The sequence below is a fragment of the Macaca mulatta genome, chromosome 9 (assembly GCF_049350105.2).
Source record: "Macaca mulatta isolate MMU2019108-1 chromosome 9, T2T-MMU8v2.0, whole genome shotgun sequence".
NCBI lineage: Eukaryota > Metazoa > Chordata > Mammalia > Primates > Cercopithecidae > Macaca > Macaca mulatta.
The window spans coordinates 62,135,581-62,150,449 of NC_133414.1; the positions used below are offsets into that span (position 1 = coordinate 62,135,581).

Sequence of the window (14,869 nt, forward strand, 5' to 3'; positions counted from 1 at the left end):
CAAACCACTTTTGTCTACTGTAAAAAAGAAAAATTAGATGGAATAAAGAGCCCAGGGAGGCGAGGAGTCCTGTTGGAGATGGATTGGCCGAGAAGCCCAGAGAATGTTGGGCTAAACCCTTGTCTCAGTAAACCTGGTTCTGTGCCCTTTCAATTATGCCCGCTGACTTCTAAGGATGTTTAGAAATCCTCTCTGTGCCGGAAAAACTTGAGCGGTGCTGGTATTCCCAGAAGGGGGAACAAAGGTTGCTTTTAAAGATTTACTAAATTTGCATTGACCCCACCCACTTCTAGGACTTAACTTTGGAGCTTAATTATCCTCTAGCTCTGGTTTCCTCAGCCAAAACCAATGTTTGAACCACTTTGACCTCTGATTTCCTTTCTAGCTTCAAAATTGTATAAAATATACATACCGTCAGTCTCCTACATTGCTTTCCTTCTTCCTACCACTCCCTTATTCTCCAAACCAGGAATACAAGTTCAGACTCCAAAGAAAGGCAAATAAGGATGTTGGAGGAAGTTCAGGCAATGTATAGTAAATATTGAGTTGCATCGTTTTCTTAAAACGGACGTGAAGTTGATTTTTTGCTATCTTTTTGGCAGCATTTGCCAGTCCTTTAAAAGGTGTACAGATAAATCAGTGTATGTGGTTTTCTGCAGGATCTGATTTGGTCTCTGAAATCCCTTTTCTTCGGTTTTTCAGATGCCCAACCCTCTCCTGTTTTTATAAATCGCAGCTCCACAAACTCACTGAAGCAACTCGTTTACCATAGTTTGTCCTCTCTCTTGTTGCCACAGCAGTTTTAATGCCAAAATATTGAACCTAGCAACAAATTGGGTCAGCCATACCAAAGCACTGTTATTGTAGCACTTGCTTGTACTAGAGTGTAAGATACAACTTTCTGTTCTACTTACCCCATTTACAAAAAAGCATGCTATTAACTCCCAGCATGTAAACATGGAGAAACTGAATTGTTACTAATACACTGTTGCAAGCATTGCAAGATGATAGAACATCAAAGAAAATTGGCCTCTACAAAGTGATAAATTTATTATCCTCAGGAATTTGAAAGGCTTTCTGGATTGGGGAAGATTATATAGCTATGAAAGCCCTTAAATATTTTAGTGTGCTTAATAAACAGTATACTGTTTGATCAGCAAAATTTGGGTACTGTAGCCTTCCATGCTTTGTGTTCAAGACACCCCCAGATCTATCTAACCATTTATCACCCTTGTTTGCAGAGAATGTGCATTCTAAGAGGGACAGGTCTCCTTTCTAAAAGCTTTTTTAACGTCTAAGAAATTGTTAACGTTTGTGGTCCCGCTGTAGTCTTAGAAACACAGAATATATTAGGTGATTGAGATTTTTTTTAAATGTTTTGGATAATCCCTATGAAATTGTCTTTCCCTCTTAAGCATATTGTAGCACATTCTTCCCTTTCCCCACTAACCTGTCTTCTCTCCCATTGGTTCTTTGCCAAAAAAAAAAAAACCTCATCTGCCTCTCTCCACCCTTTTTCCTACCTTCAGCTTTCTATTTCTCATTTGCCCTCAAGAGCAACCTTATGCCTGAGTTTTCTAAATTAAAATTCTTGAGGTTGAAGCAAAGCAACCATCTAGTAATAATCTCTGTAAGGGAAGCAGATGGTTTTAAGACTTGGTGGCTGATGTGTACTTTTTCCAAGTAAATATTTAATAATACACACTGTTTTTGTGTTTCTCTTTTCCCAGTTACCACATGTACCTGAGGCCGTTAGATTTGTCCATGTTAAGGATTTGAAAGAGTATGCTATAGGATCTGAAGAGAAGTTTAAGTGAGGCCTTAAAAATATTTCTAGCAAAGGGGCATATTATGAGAATATGCGACTGATTTGAGAAGACTGGTTCAAAGGTTCTGGTGTGTTTGGAAATATTATCAAAGATTGTTCTATTAACTTTCTCTGAGTAAATTATCTGTATTTTGTTTGCTACGGTTCTGCCTGAGACCAGTCTACCTTTTTAGAAGGAAGTTTATCATTTAAAAGTCAGTTTGGAGGGAAAGTACAGATTGATAATAGCAATTTATTGATGGTAGTAGTCAATTAACTTTCTCTTCCAGTCTGCCCCCCAGTTGTCTTGATATTAAAACTATTAAAATTCCCTATCACTGATGCTACTATCATAAAATTTTCTAAAATTATCATAATTTACGTATAGTTGATGAACCGTAGATGGAGTTCTCTCATACATTGACCCTGAGTCTTTTAATTACAAATATTAGTACCCAAAAAAGTGTACCCTATGTTAGCCCAGTAGCTAGTTTTTAAAAGTCAAAATGCCAGAAGGAAACAGTGGAATTTTGTAATGCAAGGGTCATTGCAGGGTTAAAGACGCCCTCAGCCTCTGGGATGTCATTGTTTAAGGGAAGAATATAGAAAGCACTGATACTGATTTAAAATGAGATGTTTCTCTGCCTTCACTGGGGGAAAAATGTTTCTGACTTATTTTGCTATGATCAATTGACAACCATCAAAACTTAGGTAACTTTGAATAAACTCACAGTTTCTATTATTTTTAAGTAACTGTGTGTCTGCATCTGCTGCCACAGATAAAATATAACCTTTGTAGGTGAATTTAATGTAGGACTTGTCTGAAAGTTCAGTTAGAGGATAGGTAATTTATGTGTATGTCTTTTAAAAGCACTTTGCCCCGAGGTGATTATTTTTAATACATCTTATTTAAATACAGAACTGTGGTGCCCTTTTGCCTTTTTATTTCATGGAAGCCAAATGCGTCTTTTCTCCCAAGTATACTAGAAAGTGAAGACCCATGGTAATGGTAGTGATCTGTACATCAGATTGTCAGTCTTCCTGTCACTTGTGTGTATGAATCCATTTAGCAAGTTTGCTTTTGGCAGTAAAGCCCCACGTGCAGGAAGGCAAACACTGCTCACTCATTATCCAAAGTATACTTTGTGAGAATTAGGCATCAAAAATTGGAGCTTAAGCACCAGTATATATTAAAGTTCAATACAACTTGTAGTGTTTAAGTACAATAAATAAAAATTGAGGCTGAACCTTTGGCATTTAGTGGGAAGAAATTGGGTTTACCACTGTTAATAATTCAGATTGCTTAGGAAAATCGATCTTTATCTACTTATGTTAAAAATACTAAGGATTCTGCCTGTAACCATTAAAAACTAAAATATTAACCTGTAGATGTTGAAAAAATCCTAGACACTAGTCTCTGCCATGTGACCGTTCTTCTGGGTTTGTTTGGTTTTTTTTTCCTATTTATTTTACCCAATAATTAGGCTTTTATAATGTAAGTAATGAAGAGAAAAATCTCTAATATCACTTTAATAGAGCACATTGATTCATAAATAGCCCATAAATTTTATACTCAGCAAACCCATAAAATACACATGTATGATTCACATAATCAAATAGTAATGAAAGTTACAAAATGAAAAATGAAGCAGCTCTACCCCAAGTCCTTTCCCCAATATAACCATGAACAATCTTTTTTATTATTATTATTATACTTTAAGTTCTAGGGTACATGTGCATAACGTGCAGGTTTGTTACATATGTATACTTGTGCCATGTTGGTGTGCTGCACCCATCAACTCGTCAGCACCCATCAACTCGTCATTTACATCAAGTATAACTCTCAGTGTAATCCCTCCCTCCTCCCCGCTCCCCATGACAGGCCCCGGTGTGTGATGTTCCCCTTCCTGAGTCCAAGTGATGTCATTGTTCAGTTCCCACCTATGAGTGAGAACATGCGGTGTTTGGTTTTCTGTTCTTGTGATAGTTTGCTGAGAATGATGGTTTCCAGCTGCATCCATGTCCCTACAAAGGACACAAACTCATCCTTTTTTATGGCTGCATAGTATTCCATGGTGTATATGTGCCACATTTTCTTAATCCAGTCTGTCACTGATGGACATTTGGGTTGATTCCAAGTCTTTGCTATTGTGAATAGTGCCGCAATAAACATACGTGTGCATGTGTCTTTAGAGCAGCATGATTTATATCCTTTGGGTATATACCCAGTAATGGGATGGCTGGGTCATATGGTACTTCTAGTTCTAGATCCTTGAGGAATCGCCATACTGTTTTCCATAATGGTTGAACTAGTTTACAATCCCACCAACAGTGTAAAAGTGTTCCTATTTCTCCACATCCTCTCCAGCACCTGTTGTTTCCTGACATTTTAATGATCGCCATTCGAACTGGTGTGAGATGGTATCTCATTGTGGTTTTGATGTGCATTTCTCTGATGGCCAGTGATGATGAGCATTTTTTCATGTGTCTGTTGGCTGTATGAATGTCTTCTTTTGAGAAATGTCTGTTCATATCCTTTGCCCACTTTTTGATGGGGTTGTTTGTTTTTTTCTTGTAAATTTGTTTGAGTTCTTTGTAGGTTCTGGATATTAGCCCTTTGTCAGATGAGTAGATGGCAAAAATTTTCTCTCATTCTGTAGGTTGCCTGTTCACTCTGATGGTAGTTTCTTTTGCTGTACAACAATCTTAAATCTAATGCTGCTGTCTAAAACTGACTAGTTATCCAAATGAATCAGTATTTTCCCTTTTCCCAGAAATTAATACAGATGCAAGTGTTCACTATCAAGTTGGAACTGTTAATATGTGAAATACTACTGATAAAGACAGGAAAGGCTTTATTAAGGACAAGACAACAAACCAGGAGAAGGAGCTGCTCAAGCAAGACCTTCCGATTATCTTTGCAAAAAGGCAACTATACCTGAAAGATTCTGCAGCCACACACATTTTGCCTTCACTGAGGTCAACTGCCTTCACCGAGGTCAAATATTAGCAAGGACTAACATTTATTCAGCTCTGTGTGTGCCAGGCATTTTATTAAGAACTTTTCATGCATCATCGCTTCTATGCCTCATAGCAACAATGCATGTAAGAACTTTTCATGCATCATTGCTTTTATGCCTCATGCAATACACTGTTGTCCCTGATTTCCAAATGTGGCTACTAAGGTTGAGGAGTGAAGTGTCCTTTGGCAGGGTGACACAGCTAGTACATAGTGGACTTGGGGTTCAGATTCTGGGCATCTGATTCCAGCACCCACCTTAATCGTTGTCTGGGATTTATTCGTGCAAAAAGTTACGAATTGTATCTTAGGCTTTTCATCCTAAGCACTGATTGAGAACCACCTCATGCATTTGACACAATGCTTCCTAATACTTCAGATCATAGATACCTTTGAAATTTCTGTTAAAGGCTATTAGAAGATAGAAAATATCTATCTAGAAAATAATACATATCTTCCTAGAAAATAATATATATTCAAACAACTTTGCATATAAAACTCAGCATAGATGATATCTCTAGAGGTCCATTTATTCTAATTACTAAAGAAATGAAATAACCTTTTTCCCCTACACCCAACTCCGAAGACCTGAAATGACATTTTAAAGAGTTTTCCATCAAAAGAGGTTTGAAGACTTTGGTGTTTTAAGAGATTAATGTGTTAGCCAGAACAACTCATTTCTCTACCAGTGTGTACTCCATTTATTTTTAAGTATTTTCTACTGAATAATTTTGAAATTACTTTCTTAGTTTTCTAAGAAAACTTAAAACTTTTAGCATTTTCTTAAAAACTAAGAAAATGCTTTGTTTATCATGAATTGCTATTTCTCTTGATTATTATTCTTGGAGAAAGTCTATCAGACATAATTCATCTGATTTGCTTCTAGGCTAGAGGAAAATGTGAAAGATGACAAATGAAAATTACAAAGGGTGTCAGTAGTATGGCTCCTTTTATCATTTGTCATTATCACAAATATATCAACACAGGACTTTTAAAAAATAGTTTGTACATATTGGGCCTCAGTAGGATTTTGCATGAATTTTTTTTTTTTCTTTTTTGCCAAGAGAGAAAGAGCGAAGAAATAACCAAAGGTGATGTACTCGTATTGGAGGTTTACCAAATAAGGACTGCTTTTATTATGAACTATAGTCAGTTTTTCTATTGTGTGTTTTTTGTTCCTGCAGGCAAGATCTCTGAACTTTATGCAGAGGGTTCTTTTAAAAAACCAAAGTTGAATTTTTTTATTTCTTGGAATATTTTTTTCATTTATTTCTCCCAAGTAGAGCAGACTCCAAACTCTCTTTTGTACTATGTCTTTTTTGTTTTGCCACTAGCTCAGTATTCTGTTTCTACATTTTCCTTTCCTAGAACCAGTCAATAAATGACCAAAAAAAAAAAAAAACCTAAATCATGTGTTATTGCACTAGGAGTTCAAGGATACCAAGGACAGTCTTGTTTGTTTATTTGTTTTTTTGTTTTTTGGTTTTTTTGAGACAGAGTTTCACTCTTGTTGCCCAGGCTGGCGTACAGTGGTGCGATACTGGCTTACTACAGCCTCTGCCTACCGGGTTCAAGCAATTTTCCTGCCTCAGCCTACCAAGTAGCTGGGATTACAGGCATGCACCACCTCGCCTGGCTAATTTTTATATATTTAGTAGAGACAGGGTTTTGCCATGTTGGTCAGGCTGGTCTCAAACTCCCGACCTCATGTGATCCACCCTCCTTGGCCTCCCAAAGTGCTGGGATTACAGGCGTGAGCCACCACGCCCGGCAGACAGACAGTCTTGATGTGGGAACAGAGAAGGCTGGATAGGAGTTGGATAAGGCGATTTCAGATAAGAGGGGGTGACTTCACCCAAGGCAGGGAGTGGAACTGTGTGTAAGGGGATCAGGAGGACAAACTACATTTGTAAATAATGAGAAATAAGAACTTGTGACAGTAAATATATTTGGTCTCTTTGCCTGGTTCCCAACACAGAGCTCCTGAATCCCTTGCAAATTCCTGAGTGATAGGAGCATCTTTTGTTGTAACTAGGACACTCTTGATGGGCTTCTGGGTAGCTTCAAGGTGGGGGCTAGTCACCAAAAAGAACAAGTCATAATTAGAAATTTGGAACTTTCACCCCCACCCTCTGACCTCTGGAGATTGGAAAGGGACTGAAGATCGAGTTTAATCAGCAATCAGTAATGCCCTCATAGTGGAACCTCTATACAAACCCTAACTGATGGGTGGAGTGTGGGGAGAGTTCAGAGAGCTTCCAGGTTGGTGAATGCGTCCGTGTATGGGTAGGGTGGTACACTCCCAATTCCAGGCGGGACAGAAGCTGCCCTGGGGACATTCCAGACATGGCCCTGTGTACCTCTTCGTGTGGCTGTTGATTTGTATCCTTTACATAAGTAATGTTTCCCTGAGTCCTGTGAGCCTTTATAACAAATTATTGAACCTGAGGAGGGGGTCATGGGAACTCCTTGATTTGTAGCCAAGTTGGACAGAAGTGTGGGTGCCCTGGGCACCCAGGACTTAGAACTGGCATCTGAAGTAGGGAACAGTCTTGTGAGACTGAGCCCTTGAGCTGTGGGGTCTGTGCTAACCCCAGTAGTCAGTGTCAGAACTGAATTGCAGGACACCCAGGTTGTATCTGCAGAGAACTGGTGAACTGCTTAGTGTGGAAAACCCACACATTTGGTGTCAGAAGTGTGTGAGTAGAAATAGTTTTCCTTTTATGTCTGTTGGATGGATAATGATGAACCTAGCAGGGCACAGAAAGCTAGGCAACAGGGAAACTGAGAATGAAGTTGTAGCAGAGAATGAAAAAGAAAAGACAGATAAAACATTTTGAAGAAAGGACAGTAATGTATTCCCAACAGGTAGGATTTACTGGATGAAGGAGAGAAGAGGCAAAGATAACTACAAAATTTCTAGCCTGAGAGACTGGTAGAGAAAAATGGTAGTATCAGGGACAGACAGGGTTATTAAGAAAAAGGATTGGATTTTTAAAATAAAGAAGATCTGGTGTAAAATTATCCTCAGGAAAATTGGAAATCCAGGCACGTACTTCTCTCCATCATGCCCTTGCATAGTGCAGTCCCTCTGCCTGTCCATGCCTTGCCTCCCCCTCCCTAGGATTCTTCTTCCTCTCTTAAGACCCATCTCAAATATCACCTAGACTTGTAAATAAGTTATATGAAACTGGATAGCTGAGGTTTCAAGCCTTTATCCCTTTGAACCTTTTTAATAACAAGTTACTTTTATCTTTTGCTAAATCCAACTTTATATTCACCATTTTAACTAGCATCATTTCCGATTCCAAGACCTGATTGGTGTGAAAGTGCAGCTAAGTTACTGTTAATCGAGATCAGAATAAGAGAATCTACGAAGAAAAATTAACAAAATCCCCCTTTTAATGCATAATCTTCCATCCATCAGGCTGTAAGTTAAATACCTAACACAAAACAAAGCTGTATGTTTTATGGATATGTACGTATATAATTGCAGGGAACATGATTTGGAAGGATATACACTTATATTGCTAAGAATAGTCACCCCTAAGGAGAAGACTGGGGTCACAAGTGGAAGTCAAGGGAGTCTTCAGCTTTCTTTTTGTATTTAAATTTTGATAGAAATATATACATATGTATTATAATTTTAAATTTTTAATGAAAAACAGTATTTTTCCTATTTTCTTTGATCTGTCAATAGGTTATATTTTTCCAGTATCAGCTAAACATTTGCTTCCCAGAAAGCTTAGTTACCTCTTCAAAATTTATTCAGGTTAAAGTAAAAGATTTAGATAGTGGATTAAAAATCTAAGATGGTATTTGCCTACTTTATATAGAACAGTATATTGATGCTGCTAAAGCAATTAAAGTATAATTTTTCTTTTTTCTTTTTTCTTTTTTTTTTTTTTTTTTGTTTTGTTTTTTGGAGATGGAGTCTTACTCTCTGTCGCCCAGGCTGAAGTGCAGTGGCGCAATCTCCGCTCATTGCAACCTCCATCTCCCAGGTTTAAGCGATTCTCCTGCCTCAGCTTCCCCAGTAGCTGGGATTACCAGGTGCGCACCACCATGCCCAGCTAATTTTGTTGTATGTTTAGTAGAGACAGGGTTTCACCATGTTGGCCAGGCTGATCTTGAACTCCTGACCTCAAATGATCCGCCCACTTCAGCCTCCCAAAGTGCTGGGATTACAGGCGTGAGCCACCATGCCCAGCCTACAGTGTATACTTTTTCTTCGCTCCTGCATGCAGTGCTCCTTCCAGTGCTGAATGTCTGAATTTTTATCTGAGACATAGTATTTCAGATGGTCATTACTTGCGGGTGGTCATTAATAGTTCCTCCCTGCTTCTAACCTTCCTCTCCTCATTTTAAATTAAGTTACGCTACATTATTGTGGGTTAGGAGGTACATTAATATTAAATGAAAAAATATAATCTGATGAGTGAGTGGCAAGACAGTTATCGTATGAATATTGAGAGTTGTTCTGAGGCCTTTTTGTTTTTCTGGGGGTTCTGTGCTTCTGGTAGAACTCTTGGTTATTGAATAAATAGTTCCTGAAAAGTGAGAAAGTACAATTGGAAATTAGATTTCTGATGAATAAATCAAACCCTATTAAGAGAACTAGGTTCAAGTAATTTTAAAACCACTTGAATTTTCATAAATGTTTTGTTAATTATTGATTATAAAAAACAGTGACTCTAGCTGGAGGCTTTTGTGTGTTTGCTTTTGAGTCAGCTAGGAAAAGGAAGAAAAAGTCAAGCTTAGTCAATTGTGGTTTTCACTGAATCTTTTTTAAAGTAATGAGCTGGTTTGTTTTCTTCATCACTATAGCAACTTAAGCTAGTTTTTGCTTTTGATTTTTTATTTCCCCTAGAGAAACCTAGCATGCACTGCTCATTAGACTTGAGCATACTAAGGAATATCTGTGGTAATTAAGTTAAAAATCAGAGCGGTGTTTTGTGCCGTGTATAGTTGCAGATGTCTGCATTTCACTAATATTCTTTGGAAACATCTGGATACCGGTTAACATAAAATAACTGTTTAGTCGGTTTCTGTTCAGAATAGAAGGAATGATTTAAAAGTTCCCATTGTAGTATGTACGTCATTCTATCCCTAGCCCTTCCTCCAGCTTGACTGAGATTGATAAATAACAAACATCATGGGTGGTGTGTCTTTAGTTTCCTCTGGTGAGCTCGCTGCACAGATTACTTTGTCAGCAGTGTGGCCTTGATTTTTAGGCTCTGTTTCTAATGAGATCAGTTCTGTGGCCAACACCTGTGTACCAAGCCCATTCACTGTCTAGCTTAGCCAGCCATGGACTCCTGCTCTTGGTTAGAAGTATTTGCCTTCATTTCTGCTAGCACAGTTCACCAAAAACCCAACTGATCTCAAACACTAGTAATTCATCAATGGAGTCTAACAGAGTTTTAAGGTGTGTGTGTGTGTGGGTGTGGGTGGGTGTGGGTGTGGGTGTGTGTGTAGAGATGGGATCTCACTATGTTGTCCAGACTGGTCTTAAACACCTAAGCTCAAGTTCTCCTGTCTCAGCCTCCCAATGTGCTAGAACTACAGTCATGAGCCACCATGCCCAACCCTCTAAGACTTTGGGATACAAAAATGTAATTTATCTTTTCTCCATTTCTGGTATAAAACATCTCTTCCTTCCTCCTTCTAGTTTCTGTTCTGTACTCCTGTTTGATCTGTGTTGGTCCTGTAAACCTTCAGCCTTCTGTTCTGAAGGAGGAAAGGCTTGGTTTTATAAAAAGTGACAATATTCAGACCACATAAGATCCTTCTTGCTTTATTTTGGCTTAAATACTTTAAGATTTTCTGATTTTCTTGTATGTATATGTATTTACCTATTATTTGACTTTATTGAACAACTTCAAATTGAGTATATTTGAACGAGAGTAGGCATTCAAAAGTGCTAGGCTTTCCCTGCCTTTCAGAACTTTGAGGTATATGTCACATCATTTTGTCCTTCACATTCTCCAGTTGTGCTAATTTTTCCGAATCCGTTGAGTCAAGTAGAGTACCTTCCTTTTTGCAGTCATATTCTTACTTTTTTTTTTTTTTTTTTTTTTTGAGACAGTCTCAAACTCTTGCCCAGGCTGGAATGCAGTGGTTCAATCTCAGCTCACTGTAAGCCTTGTGAGTAGCTGAGACTACAGGAGCATGCCACCATGCCCAGCTAATTTTTGTATTTTTAGTAAAGATGGGGTTTCACCATGTTGGCCAAGCTGGTCTCAAACTCCTGACCTCAAGTGATCTGCCCAGCTCGGCCTCCCAAAGTGCTGGGATTATAGGCGTGAGCCACCACATCCGGCCTCTTACTTAAATCTCTTAGTGCCCCTTAGAATGTAGTTAAGAATTTTCAGGTGACAGTATATTTTTGATAGTTATCTTTGGTTTCCAAACCTAGAGAAGGAAGACTAACTGGCTTTCTCCGTGTGTGGGTACATCGTGTCTTATTGGAGATTGTTTTGTTTCAAGTATTGCTGCAGAGTATTTTATTAATGGTTACACTTTAAAATTTTTTGTTTTTCAGATTAACAATTTAGGTAACCCAGTACTTGATATTTGCCAATTACTAGAATTAAAAACATGTATGTATCACTGGTTAACTAGAAATTTAAAATGAGAATGTTTCTTCTTTAGCCCAGGCAGTATCACTTGGATTAATTTCTGTCCCCTCCCTGTCCCTACTCTATCCGCTCCGTGGCTTCTTCCACTAAGCTGGTGCTTTCTTTATAGCTCCTCCTGTGCACTAAACCTTTATTGTTCACTAAACCTTTATTGGTTCATAGCCTACAGAAAATGCCTGTGGTGTGAGAGGTAATTTGTGAAACTGCCTCTCTTCCCTGTTTAGCAGTTGAGCTCTCTAAATGGGTGTAGCTGGGAAAGAAAATTTAATTTTACAAACAAGAATTCCTGGGTTCCATCCAGTGGAACATGTCTTTTGTTATACACACAGTTTCTGACTCATATCGTTCCATGACTTATAATAAAGTGGACATTTTGTTTACACTGTTGTATGGAAGGAGGGGTCTGGTTTCTAATTTTTAATAGCATCTATTTCTAGAATATAGGCTTGCCATTTGAATGCTTCTGTTTTTTTAGTTTCTAAGTTAAAAGAAAGTAACTTTTCCTCCACTTCAGAAAGCAAGGAAAATTAAAAATAATGTGATGACTTCCATAGGCTCTAAAAGAGCAATGAAAAAAGTGATTTATGTGTGGGAGAAGAAATACTAGTTCTTAATTAATACATTGTTTTACCACTTCCTGTGAATTTATGTAGAAGTAATAAACTTATTAAGTCACTTATTCAAACTCTTGTCAGTTTAGACTTTTTAATTGCTTTATTACCTGCCATTACTTTGTAATACTTGTTATAGCAGTGGTAATAGTTGAGATTTGCATATTGACCACTTGCAGGGCACTGTGCCAGATTCCCCACATGTGATATTCCTCCCAGTCATGACACCCATCCCAGGAGAGCAGCGTTAACGCCCCCCATGCAAGCACATGGTGCAGGCTGGGTGACCTGGGCACAGTGCCTGACCGTTTCCCTGGCTTACTGTAGTTATCATTAAATCATATGTGGTATTACTTAGAAGCATTTTGAATAATTTGAAAAGCATGTTTTAGTGTTTAAACAATTTTTTTTTTTTCTTTGAGAAAAGGTCTGGCTTTGTTGCTGGGGTGGAGTGCAGTGACCTGAGCATAGCTCACTGCAGCCTGCAACTCCTGGGCTCAAGCGATTCTCCTGCCTCAGCCTCCTGAGCATCTGGGACTACAGGCACATGCCCCCACACCCAACTCAATTTTTTTTTTAAGATACGAAGGATCAATCTTAATATTATTTACAATTTTTTTTCCCTTTTCTGTGGGCCTTATCTGACTGGAACTTCTTTTTAAATTTTTTATTTTTTAAATTATAAATTGACAAATTATAGATATATATTTATGAGCTACAAAGTAATTTTATGATTTATGAATACAACATTGCATAATTAAGTCAAGCTGACTAACCTGTTCACCACTGGAAACAATTGCAAATCATTATCATTTTTTCTGGTGAGAACATCTGAAATTTACTCAGTGCTTTTGAAATGTGCAGTACTTTTTGTTGTTGTAGAAATGTGGTCTCACTCTGTTGGCCAGGCTGGTTTCAAACTCTGAGCTCAAGTGATCCTCCCACCTCAGCCTTCTGGTGTTGGGATTACAAGCGTGAACTACCACGTTGGGCCAAATGTATAATCTATTATTATTTACTGTATTCACCATGCTGTGCAATCTATCTCAAAAAAACTTACCCCTCCTGCCTAATTGAGGCTTTGTACCCTTTGACCATCATCTACCCATCACCCCCATCCCCAATTTTGTATACTTGGAGTCCTTTCATGATATATGTGGAGGCTTATGGTAAGTTATTTAAAACTTACATGTATGTCAAAATTTTTTATGGCCGTAGCTTTTCTTTTTTAAATTTTAAGAGCCAGAATATTTGTATATTTATTCAGCATGTATTTGAGTGCCTAATATATGCCATTTTCTGTGTTAGGAACCAGAAATTAAAGCAGCGAACAAAACACAGTCTGCCCTCATGGTGCTAATTCGCCAGGTAGGGAAGCCAGATAATAAACACATGTATAATGCGAAGTCAGTAATAATAAACGATATGAAGAAACAAGTAAGGTAGGAGAGGCAGGAAAGGGGGGGTGAGAAAGAGGTGCTCTTTTAAATACAGTGGTCAGGGAGAGCCTCTCAGAATGAAGTTTTTAACAGACCTGAATGAAATGGGGGAGTGAGCTATACAGATATCTGCTGTGTGCTAGAAAAATTACCTGTAATTTTGCATTCTAAAAGTTTAATAATGAGTACATTTATCTCACAATTTGAGAATCAATTATATACAAGATACAGTTCTAAGCACATACTCCTAAGTATAATTTGTTGTTTTTACAGTAGACCAAATAATTATGCTCAGCTTCAGAATATGCTCTTTATGATCAAGTGTACAATAGATAAATTCTCTTATAACATTATCAGTATTAAGGTTCATGTTTTCAGAAACATATAAAAAAACTAGCTTTTAAAATTGACTAGGGAAGTTCTCTCAAACTGCCAGTCCATGAGATACTGTATATTTTCTATCTGAAAAACTTTTATTCTCAGAATTCTTTAAAAGAGATGTCGCTGGGGCTCCCATTACTTACCTGTGACTCCCAGTGGAAATCATACCCAGCCCTTCAAGAGGGGCTGAATCCGTTGGGAGTCGGGGGGTAGAAAAAAATGCTGCAGCTGCTTGTGGGTATCCTTCAGACACAAACACACAGTGCCCCAAGCACTGTGCAGTCAAATGTCGACCCCGCTCGGACTTTCCTCCTTGGGGTTGAGAAGCAATGGACTATAGAGAAAGAAAGGTGGCTTAGCACTTCAAAACTTGGAAGGGTAATTGACCAAGACCCCTAAAGCCAAAGCAGTGGGCAGCCCCACTTCCTGTATCCCCTACACCAACACCTAATGGCTACAAGATACAGGGGCACTAGCACCTGTCTGCTTGGCTGCCTCCCCTTCTTACAGTAGTGGTGAAGGGAATCACTCAGCCTCAGGAAGGGAAAATGGCTTTCTCATCTTCAAATTGAAAGAGGTTGGCCGTGGGTGAGGAGAATAACAGGTAAGGATCTCTTTCAGTATACCCATTTGAAGCCAGAACCTCTGTTTTGACATACAGTATTTTGAACCTGGTGACTATTCATTGCCAGTGTTTCTGAATTACCAGAAAGCAGAATTCTTGCCAGGCACAATGGCTCATACCTGTAATCCCAGCACTTTGGGATGCCAAGGTGGGAGGATCACTTGAGCCCAGGAGTTTGAGACCAACCTGGGCAACATGATGAGATCCTGTCTCTACAAAAAATTCAAAAATTAGCTGGGCATGGTGGCATGCACTTGTGGTCCCAGCTACTCAGGAGGCCAAGGTGGGAGGATTACCTGAGCCCAGGAGGTTGAAGCTACAGTAAGCCATGTCTGTGCCACTACAC

The 14,869-nt window shown here is 38.6% G+C and overlaps 1 protein-coding gene across 2 annotated transcripts in view; it reads left to right on the top strand.

Moving 5' to 3' along the window:
- Positions 1-14,869, top strand: part of LOC693461 (glutamate dehydrogenase 1, mitochondrial) — a 38,024-nt gene that overhangs the window by 1,500 nt on the left and 21,655 nt on the right. The gene's annotated exons all lie outside the window — the stretch shown is intronic.